Genomic DNA, 10,633 nt, shown 5'->3' on the forward strand with positions numbered 1-10,633 from the left:
TGTTCAAGTTAAAAATTGATTTTCAAAATAGTGCAAGCACAAGGGTATCCTAATGACGAATTGTCTTGGAGAACCTGCATGAACACTTTTTCTTTCACAACAGAACCATTAGAAAGGGGATCAATAGCAATATGAAATTTATTACTTAGTACACTGACAGTTTCAATATGAAGTAATACAGATTACATACTTGCTGATATTTTAATTGTTACAATAAAAAAAATTAATTTAAACTAGAATACATGAATGAAAAGCTATTCAGTAACTTTCTTAAAATGATCTCCATCGGGGATCAACAAACCAGTAGTTCACCCACAGCTATATATACACATAACTGAGTGTAAATAGTGATCTCACTCCATTATTGTTTCAAAACTCCATTACTGTTTCAAAAGCTTCCCAGAAATGATATGCGAATATGCACCAGTTTCTCCTAACAATTCCTCCATAAAGTCATACCTCCTCTAAGACCGACAGCTTTACTGAAATTTCCCATAATTAAATAAGCTATTTCTTAGAATAATTTTTAAAACGTATTTTTGACCAAGTTCATATTTTGATGTTTTTAAATAAAATGTCAATTAATATGCAAGACTTTGTGGGTTAGCCTATATTTTAAGGTGCCCCTTGGATTATCATCAAACTGTTTCAGTTATGGTAAACTGAGTACTTATGTTATGGAAACCCTATTATGGCATGATTGCGGTGAATTTGACATATAGGAAAATATTTATAAGGGCTTATTTCGGCATTCAATGTCAGGAAGTACATTGCTTATTTTGTGCTGTACACTGTAAAATGGCTCTATGTGATGAGATTAATGTTCAGTTTCTGTACTATTTGGAATAAATGGAGGGGAAAAAAGCATTAATTGACTGGTGTGTAAATGAAGGTTTACTTAGTACTCATTATAAATGTCCTGTTTGTACGAAGGAAATGCATATGGTTGAACGTAAAGATCGTTCAGATGGCTTTGTCGCAAGAAAGGTTCATGCAAGAAATGCCACCGACAGTCCAATACACAGGATATTTTTGACTCTTGCTTTTTGTGAATTTATGTGATGATAGCAGTATTTTTGGATGCTGTTAAGGAATTTTGCGTGCCACAGACTGAAGACACAAAAATTTCTAATATGTTAAGTGGATATTTCCTTTATGTACTGCGTATATGAGATGAAATGTATTTCCTTTTTTATGTTATTTCATTCAGAGATTTAAAATTCAGTTTAGTGAGCTTTGATTGGCTACAAATTTTGTTCAATTTGGTGATGAGTAACTTCGTTTTAACATTATACGACCTCATCATTCTCCCGATTTTTTTATGTGAAAATAGATCAATGTGTACATGAACATTGAGTTTATACAATTCTTTGACTTGTTATTTTGGTTTTGTGTAGCAGCCATCTTGATTGTGCCTTGCCAATCGCCAAAAATTATCAATTTTTGCCAAGGGGCACCCTGAAATATAGTTGTACCAATTTTGTGTATGTAAGTATGAATGCATGTTCCATTTCCTTACTCAAATACTATATTACATCAAAACTAAAACATTTTTTTTTATTCACAACACTTTTTCAAACTGCAGAGTACACTATTTCTAAACAATTCTAATCAGTGTTAAGGACTTTCTAGGGTAATGTTATTCATAATCCATCAGTTTATAAAACGATAATTCTATTTCCAAATAAAAGCATTTATGGCATTGTATAGTTCAGAAATTTAAACACATCCGATAAAAGCAGCAAAGATTATTTACCAAAGTGTATTTGGAAGTAACTATGATGCAACAGAAATATAATGTGAGAAAATGTGTCATTTGTGAAGATCAGAAGATGCTGAAGGTCAGGTAAATCTTAAAGACATAGACACTGGCAGGCATTGCAGGAAATAGCAAAACAGTACACATAGTATGGGTAGATTTTCTATTATTTGACACACAGTCTGAGAAGCAAACGAGACTGGATTATTGTACACAGCAAGCACGAATGTCCATTTGTTCAACCCTTTCACCTAAACATGGAAATTGTTTGGTACTTCTTTGTTACATCCATCCTCAACAATATTTGGCAATTTTAGATTTGCTCTAAAATCTCAGCTATATTTTCGTCAACTTTGTGAAACGCGAATGCAAAAATAAACAACACAATATATAATAATAAAAATAATAGCCACGTTGCTTCCCAAGAATGTTTTTAAGAATCCTTAGCCTTACCTTTATTATTATAATTTTATCATATGTTGTTCCAGTTTATAAAACGATAATTCTTTTTCCAAATAAAAGCATTTATGGCACTGTATAGTTCAAAAATTTAAACACATCCTATAAAAGCAACAAAGCTTATTTACCAAAGTGTATTTGGAAGTAACTATGTTGCAACAGAAATATAATGCGAGAAAATGTGTTATTTGTAAAGCTCAGAAGTGGTGACTGTAAAAATAAACAACATAATATACAATAATAGCAATAATAGCCACGTTGCTTCCTAAGAATATTTTTAAGAATCCTTTACCTTATCTTTATTATTATAATTTTATCATATGTTGTTCAAGTCAACTGTAGCACTTTCACACATATTAAGCTGTTTGTTACACCATTTCATGACCGACAACTTCTCGCCCCAAAAATACATAAATTTAACAGCAGTGACAAACAATATTCAAGAATCGCCGAACCAATTTCCATCATGGAGGTCTTTCTTCTTTGTGCAATTTTGAACACTGCAGCTCCAGATGGTTTTGTCATTAACAAAGTTCTACGTTGTGGCCATTTCCGTGCGTTTGTCAGGTAAAAGATCTTTCTCTTGAAAAAATGGCACGTCATCCACCTCATTCCTTGATAAATTAAATTCACAAAAAAAAAAAAAAAATTGGATTATCGCCAAGTTGTTGTTTCACTTATGGCCAAATTGTTATTTCACTTCTGGTAATCTGAGTACATACTTGCCAACCTATGACACTTAAAAATCAGGAATTTTTTTTAAGAAATCAGGAGATTTTTCACAATGTTAAAAAGACTTTTTAAATGATAAAAATATAGTTTTTAATAATGAATTAACTTTAAATAGTTACTAATTCTTAAATGCAAGCAACACAAAAATACCTTACACATAAAAAAATTTTATTACTCTTTTTGTTTCTTATTATTGATATTAATTCTTTTTTAGTTTCTTTTTATTGATATGCATATTCGTGTCGGGGAGGTTTCTGTAGACAAGGGTTTCTAAAATACATTAGTTTCTAAATTATTTTTTATAAAAAATTAGTTTTTTAAAAAATTTAATTTTTTTTTTAAAAGTTTAATTTAATACTTGCCTTTACTTGTTTCTCAAAAGACTTCATTGGTATTTTTCTTTTAGAACTTTAATTCTTAAATGCTAATTTCTAAGGGTACCACTTTATTGGTATTTCTTTTTAGACATTCTTCACTTTTTACTTTTGGTTTTGACTTTTACCCTTGCCTGCATGAATGATGAAACACGAATTGAATGATTGGAGAGTTAGGTTTGGAGGCAACTTCCCCTTGATAAGTCTGTCTCCTGCCTGCTCAACAATCATTCACTTATACATTTTTAAAAAAATTGTTTGGATTAATTTTAATTTGCTAAATTAGTGAATTAATTTTCATGGATTGGTTTTGTACTTGATTTGCTTATGCTTCTGAATTTAAATGATGTTGTAGATTAGTTTGAGAATTAAATCTTTTACATGCTTACACATATTTTTTTGGCTTTAAATTTGCTTTTTTACTTTTATACGTGTTTGTTTAAATTTAAATTTAATTTGTTTATATCAGAAAAAGATGCATTTGCTAGAGCACATAGGCCTGATTTCACTAACAGACTTATTTTTGTCAGAACTTTCACTTTCAGAAGAAGACAAAACTTATTTTTGTCTTCTTCTGAAAGTTCTTCCACTACTTTTTAATTGCAGCTCCTATTACCAAATTTTCATCTTTCTTCTGATTTTCTATTTCACCATAAATCACATCATATATAGACAAGACAAAACACAGACTGGTTTTACAAACTTTGATAAAATGCCTTTAAACAAATCATAAATTATTGATTGCAAAACAAGAATTAATGGGATTCTCTTTTGTAGAAATGTGTCAAGAACATCGAATGATGGCAAAATAAATTGTAAAAAAAAAAAAAAAAAAGCTTTGTTAAGGTCCGAAGAAAAAAACATAAATATTCGTTCTTTACAAGATAAACTTACAGTAATCGGAGAATGTTTCATGTGTTGAGGAATTCTTTAAATTTGACAGAAATCTGTATCAGCTTTACGCTTATATATTTGCAGTATTATTTTGAGAACTGCCAGTTGAATTGCTGAATGGTGCAGAAATTACTTTATTTTTCTCAAACCTATTTTTAACAATGGGAGTAGTAACTACATCTCCATTTACTTTAGGTATTTTATAACTTTCAATAGAGCCTTTTATCTTAACTCTCGAAGCATTTACTTCTTTAAAAAATGCAAGAAGTGGGTTCCATTGACCGAGGATTCTATATAAGCATTTCTTTAAAGACAGCCAGCATGTACACACATTTCAAAATTTTTCTCATTTCAGTATTATGCAGCTGTTGGAACTGTTTCAATTTTCCCTTCCTTTTAGAACTCCTTTCAAGATAATAATAAATATCAACAATGTGTTCATCCACATTTATTGGTAAAGAAGCTGCCCCTTTTTCAGCTGCTAAATTTAAAAGGTCACAGGTACACCTCATAATCTGCAAATCTGAATTTTCCTTTCTTAAGATGCCTGCAAAACCAGTCTTCAAGCCTACCATTACTGGTGCATTATCGGTACCAAGTGCTAAGCAATTATCCAGAGGGAGTGCATTTTCTTTTAAAGTTTTAATAATTAGCTGTGTTGTATATTAAAGCCTGTCGAATGTCCTTCTAAAGTGGGGACAGAAAGTAAACTGCACTCAATTTCTGAAGACTCTGGATTAAAAAAAGAAACAACAATCGGATACAGTTTTGAATCGGTATTATTGCTTCCATCCGTGAAGAGGCAGAATGCAGCTGTTTTAATGCAATCAATAACTGAAGATTTATTTTTCAAACCCATTTCTTTAACAATTGCACCTGCTTTGGTCCTTGCACTTGAGTACTTCTTAGTGATTTCACTATTGGGAAAAATTTTTTCTAAATAAAGCTGCCGTGTGATCCGATGCCTTCAGCGGCAGGTTTTGCTCCAGTAAAAAGGCAGAGAACAGACATTTTGCATTAATAACGTTTTGGTCCTTTGTTTCCAAAGAAAAATTTAATTTTTCGTTTTTTCAAAAAAACTCATGTTGTCCTGTGTTTTTGTATATGCACATGTTTGAGAACATTCGCCATTCCACCATGCAAAATCGAAAAATCACAACGACAGATGGTACACATATCAAATTTATTACATTTCCTTAAGGAAATAATGGAAGGAAGGAAAGTCAACCGTGTACAATTTTTGAAACGTACACGAATATTTCACATTTCCCGCAGACATAGCAAAAGATGATAAATTCTAAAACTATTTCCCGAAGGTACATGTACTCACACAACTCAGGACAAGATGAACGAAATAACTAAAGAACATCCAAATCACAGCCTTGAGCATGCTTTGTGCTCATTGGCTAATATATGCCAGATGACATGCAGTGGAGCTTGATGCCCATTGGAGAACTGGAGAAAGACATTTCTGGATATGTATACTCTCACTCACAAAGCAGAAATTCTCATCTGATTCACAAGGTTTTGTTTTAGATATAATCTAGAGAAAATTCAATTGCTTTCAGACATCCAAAATCACTTTTTTTTTTGTTCATATAACAAAGTACTAAGCCAAGTTTCATAAAAATTGGGAGAAATTTTAAGAATAAGAAAAAGTTGGGAGAAATATATTGTAAATCAAGTTGGCTGGAGAGCGGTCGAAAATTGGGACAGTCGGAAACTCTGTGAGTAGTTGAATATTATGAAAACCCTATTACAATGTGCTTGGTTGAGTCATTGCAGTGAATTTGACTGATGGGAAAATATTTGTAACAGCTTATTTCTGCTTAGGATGACGGTTAGGAAGTACATTGCGTATTTTGTGCATTGCATTTTAAAATGGCTACTGGTGGTAAACTGGGTGCTTGGTACGAGAAAGTGGAACTTTTTTTTTTTTTTTTTGAAGTGGTCGAGGACAGATGAAAAGAAACTTTGTTGGATGCAATTCAACAGAATATTTTACCTGGAAACACGATCATATCCAATTGCTGGAAGTCATACTGCCAACTGCTGGTGTCTTTTTGATAATGGCTTCATTCACTTCTCAGTAAATCGTGCAGTGACATTTATGGATCCGGAAACCGGAGCTCGTATCAACATTATCGAAAGGTTGTAGAATATAATAAAAAGGGATTTTCGGAAGAAATGCCATCAGCAGTCCGGCACTATGGAGAATATTTTTTTACTCTTTTTTTAATATCTGCGGCAATATGCATAATCTAGTTTAGATAATTTTAGAAAGTTTTTGGATGCTGTTAAGGAATTTATGTGCCACAGACTGAAGACACAGAAAGTTCTAAATAAGATAAGTCAATATTTCCTTTTTGTAGTGCGTAAATGAGATAATATGTACATCCTTTTTTATGTTATTTCATTGTGTGATTTAAAATGCAGTTTATTGAGCTTCGATCAGCTATAAATTTTGCTCAATTTTGGCAATGAGTAACCTTTTTTTAACCTTATATGAGGTCCTAATTCTCCCGATTTCTTTTTAAAGTGAAAATGAATCGATATATACATGGACAAAATTAAGGTAGTGCGCACTTCTCTGACTTGTTATTTTGGTTTTGTGTAGCGGCCATCTTGAAACTGTGCCTTGCTGGCCAATTGCCAATTTTTGTCAAGGGGCACCCTGATATATATTTTTACCAAAAAAATGCAATGGATAAATTTTTAAATAAATAATGCGAATTCGAAAACTATCAGAAATGAATCGTATAGGAATAATATGGCGAGACAAAAAATACAACACAGTGCTAATATACAAGTGGCGAGATAAAAGAACACCCAGCCAGTGCTAATATATGATCATGCAGAGAGGTATAAGAAAATGCAACCAGATTTTGGTGAGATACATCAGTTGACTGGCAATTCAATCTTGGACGTTGCTATAACAAAGAAGTACCAATTATTCTTGGACTGCTACAGCTGATTAAAAGCAGATATTAAATAAAATTGCTAATCACAAATGACAATGATTATCAAATTTTGAAAGACAAGAACTTTAAAAAGAAAGATATTTATAGAAAATTAATTTTACTGTATGTTTAATTGAGCCAGTATTACAGTTCATTGTAAACTCATCTAAATTAACTCAGAAGACGAGTGTGATACACTCATCCATTTTGTTCATGCATTTTACTCAAACTGCCTGAAACAGCTAATAGGAAAAGAAATTTGCTTCCTTACAGTAACATCATAAGGATCACTCTACAAAAATTCAGATGGGAGCTGCTTACATATCCTGCTAAGAGTCCAGATCAAAGCAAAATTACTTAGCTCATAAGGATTTTAAAGTACTGCTTATATACACCTTAGAACAATACATAATAGCATACATAAACCTCAGAGATTACCTTTCTATAAAGATGGCAATAAAAACTTAGTTTCAAAATGAGAAATAGTGATAATCTTAGCCATTAAATATTAGTGCTCTACTATGATTTTACATTAAAGTTCCACAGGAAGAAAATAATACTTTTGGAGTGGCCAAATAGTTATTTTGTAACAAACATATTCACATATTCATTGATAAAAGTTAGTGTCACACAAATGCATGTATTCTTAGTTTGGCATTATGTCTGTAAACCATCAATGTTTTACTAAAATTACTGCACAGTCTCTTCAATTATAGTTAAAAAAAAACTTCTAATTATTCAAATGAGAATACCACATTACTTAATATTTAAAGTAACAGCTTATACAGTACAAAGTCTGAGATCCGGACATCCAGAATGATCTAAAATCTGGACCGCAAAAGGTCACCAGAAAGATCCAGAAAATACCACTACCGATAGTGAAGAAAGTGACAGAGAGGTTACTGAAAATAAAAATTTTCAATTGACAAGTTAGTCGGAATTCTCGACACAGCAATTACAGGACTTGAACAATGTAACTAAACAAGAAATTATGTCCGACTACAAAATTAAAGAGAAAGTATTAGCACAAAAAACGAAGCAACTTAAACAACTTACATTGAAAGAAATGTTTAATAAAGTAAAAAAAATAAATATTAAGCTTTTTTTTGTAAATTTTGATACCCTTTGGATCATAAATGCTTCATTATTTCAAAAATTATGATTTAATATTTTTAATTTTAGAATTTCTACATGCCATCTTACTAGTTTCAAACTGATGATCTAATATCCGGAAAAATAAATCCCAAATCTGGAATCACGGAAGTCCCGACGAGTTCGGATCTCAGACTTTGTACTGTAAGACACTAGTAACTTATACAATAATGTGCTTTCCAACAAGAAAATCTAAAAGTGAATCTCTAATTACAACTGGAAGAAAATGATATAACAAAAGTAAAATATATGAAAGGATAAATAAAAATACAGATTGAAAATACGTATTATCATAACAAATACTGAAACTTGGTTATAGATTTAACACAACATACATGTTAAAATACCTAATCAGAACGGAAATTAATTCATGCAAAATTCTTATGCTTATAAAGCAATGCTTTTTGTGCGTGCGAATTTCATTTTACAAATTCTCAATGTTCATCGAAATTCCTAGATTTTTCGAGAAAATAACATAAGTGTGCTTGTTCTAAACTTTCATGATCAAAAGGGCAGAAGGATTGATATGGTAAACCTTGGCGAAAATTGGTGATTTTTGGCGGTACATGGATACCAAGTTTGCGCAATTCTTTGACTTATTTTGGCTTTGCGTAGTGGTGATTTTAGCACCAAAAATCACCACTACACTAAGACAACGTTTGAATGTATCTGTGAGATTATGGCAAAGCCTCGAGGGCTATCTGCCTAAGGGGAGGGATGCCTTCATGGAGGACTTTCTAAGGGAAACTGGCTCGTATACATGTTACACACGGGAGAAAACCATGAAAACGCCATGCAGCCAGCCCACTCATGGCATTCTAACCTCGGACCGAACTACCAGCGTTCAGCTACTTTACTGCTCGGCCACTGGTGGGCCTACACAAAGACAAAAAAATAAGTCAAAGAATTGCGCAAACTCGGTATCCATGTGCACACTGACCTATTTTCACTTAAAAAAAATCACAGAATTGCACAAACTAGGCATTGCACACTCCTTTGACTTTATCCATGTACACATCAACCTGTTTTCATTTAAAAAACATCAGAGAATTGTACAAACTTGGCATTGTGCACTCCCTTGACTTTGTCCATGTTCACATCAATATATTTTCACTGAAAAAGTGAAAGGAACACCCAATTCTATAATTCTATAATTAATAAGTATATTTACGAAACATTCAACTACTTGTGTTACCATAAATGAAACAATAACTTAGCGATAAACGAAACAACTTGGCGATAAATAAAAAAAATAAAAAAAACTTCGCGATAATACAAGAGGTACCCTTCAGTCTACTCTAACCTTAAAATGATATACAATGCTTAAATAACAGGAATAACCAAGAAAATTTTTCTACCAAAAAGTTAAATCCAACAACTAAAGCTATTTGGAAGACACCCTAATTAGCCTCAAATAGCAAAACCACAAAAATTACTACCACTGAACCTACAAAAAATACAGTAAATAACTGCTCAATGTTATACCCTATAAATTTCTTTCACTAAATACTCGTGCAAGATATCACATGAACATTAAAATTTCGCTTTATAGACCAAAATGAATGAAACCCAAAGTACAGCTGATCATACTATCTTTTTCATACTGTTAGAATAACAATGTCACCTCTCAATCAATTATGTAGAATATTGCTTCAAAAGAAACTACAAATGATTTGAAACCGACTAATTGTTCCTTACTTGCAACTCAACTTTTTTTAATTTCTTGATCTTTAAGGGCCTGCTTTCAGAATATTAACGAAAGTAACAGTTCACTTCTAGCTAGTCTTTCAGCCTAACAGCGTGGGAGGGGAAAGGGAAAATTATATAGCAGGGGCTCTTCGGGCCACGGCCAATGCAGTAATGTCCAGAAAACCTTCTAACGTAAAATACAATTCCGCGTGTCTCAGTGGAATGTGATAAGTACTAGTATGCCTGTGCACAAGACACTACCCCTGCCAAATGATAATTTTCATTGTGATTTTGTCCGTTTTCTAGAATGCTCTGTGACCGTTTTCAAAGTCAATTCAAAGTCCTAAAGTAATTCATAACGAGTTTTTGGTTTCAAAACGTTGCTCGTAGCGTCGCATTTCGATAGCCGAAAAATAAAATGCAATAACTTAGCTATTTGTTTATAATTCATGCTGTTCCTAGTCATAAATTAATTTTAAACATTAGTAGCCAAGGCAACACAATGTCTCATTCATCAAATTGAAAAAGGAAACTTCTCTTCTTCGAAACTTCAGGTGTTTTGTTAGCTGTTCACTATCAACACGAGAAATCCAAAAGAGGCCCTGACACGGAAT

General features: G+C 32.3%; 1 protein-coding gene across 2 annotated transcripts in view; it reads right to left on the minus strand.

Annotated features, from left to right (window-relative positions):
- The window catches only part of LOC118182675 (KAT8 regulatory NSL complex subunit 2-like), an 86,888-nt gene extending 76,711 nt beyond the window's left edge, over positions 1-10,177 (minus strand). For both annotated transcript variants that reach the window (XM_035352065.2, XM_035352067.2), the window contains exon 1: positions 10,029-10,177. The gene's annotated coding sequence lies outside the window, so the exon portion shown is untranslated. The remainder of the gene's footprint in view (positions 1-10,028) is intronic.
- Positions 10,178-10,633: the final 456 nt, after the last annotated feature.

Source organism: Stegodyphus dumicola, chromosome X1 (genome assembly GCF_044657685.1).
Source record: "Stegodyphus dumicola isolate Sdum_Otavi_A_Nest chromosome X1, ASM4465768v1".
Classification (NCBI taxonomy): domain Eukaryota; kingdom Metazoa; phylum Arthropoda; class Arachnida; order Araneae; family Eresidae; genus Stegodyphus; species Stegodyphus dumicola.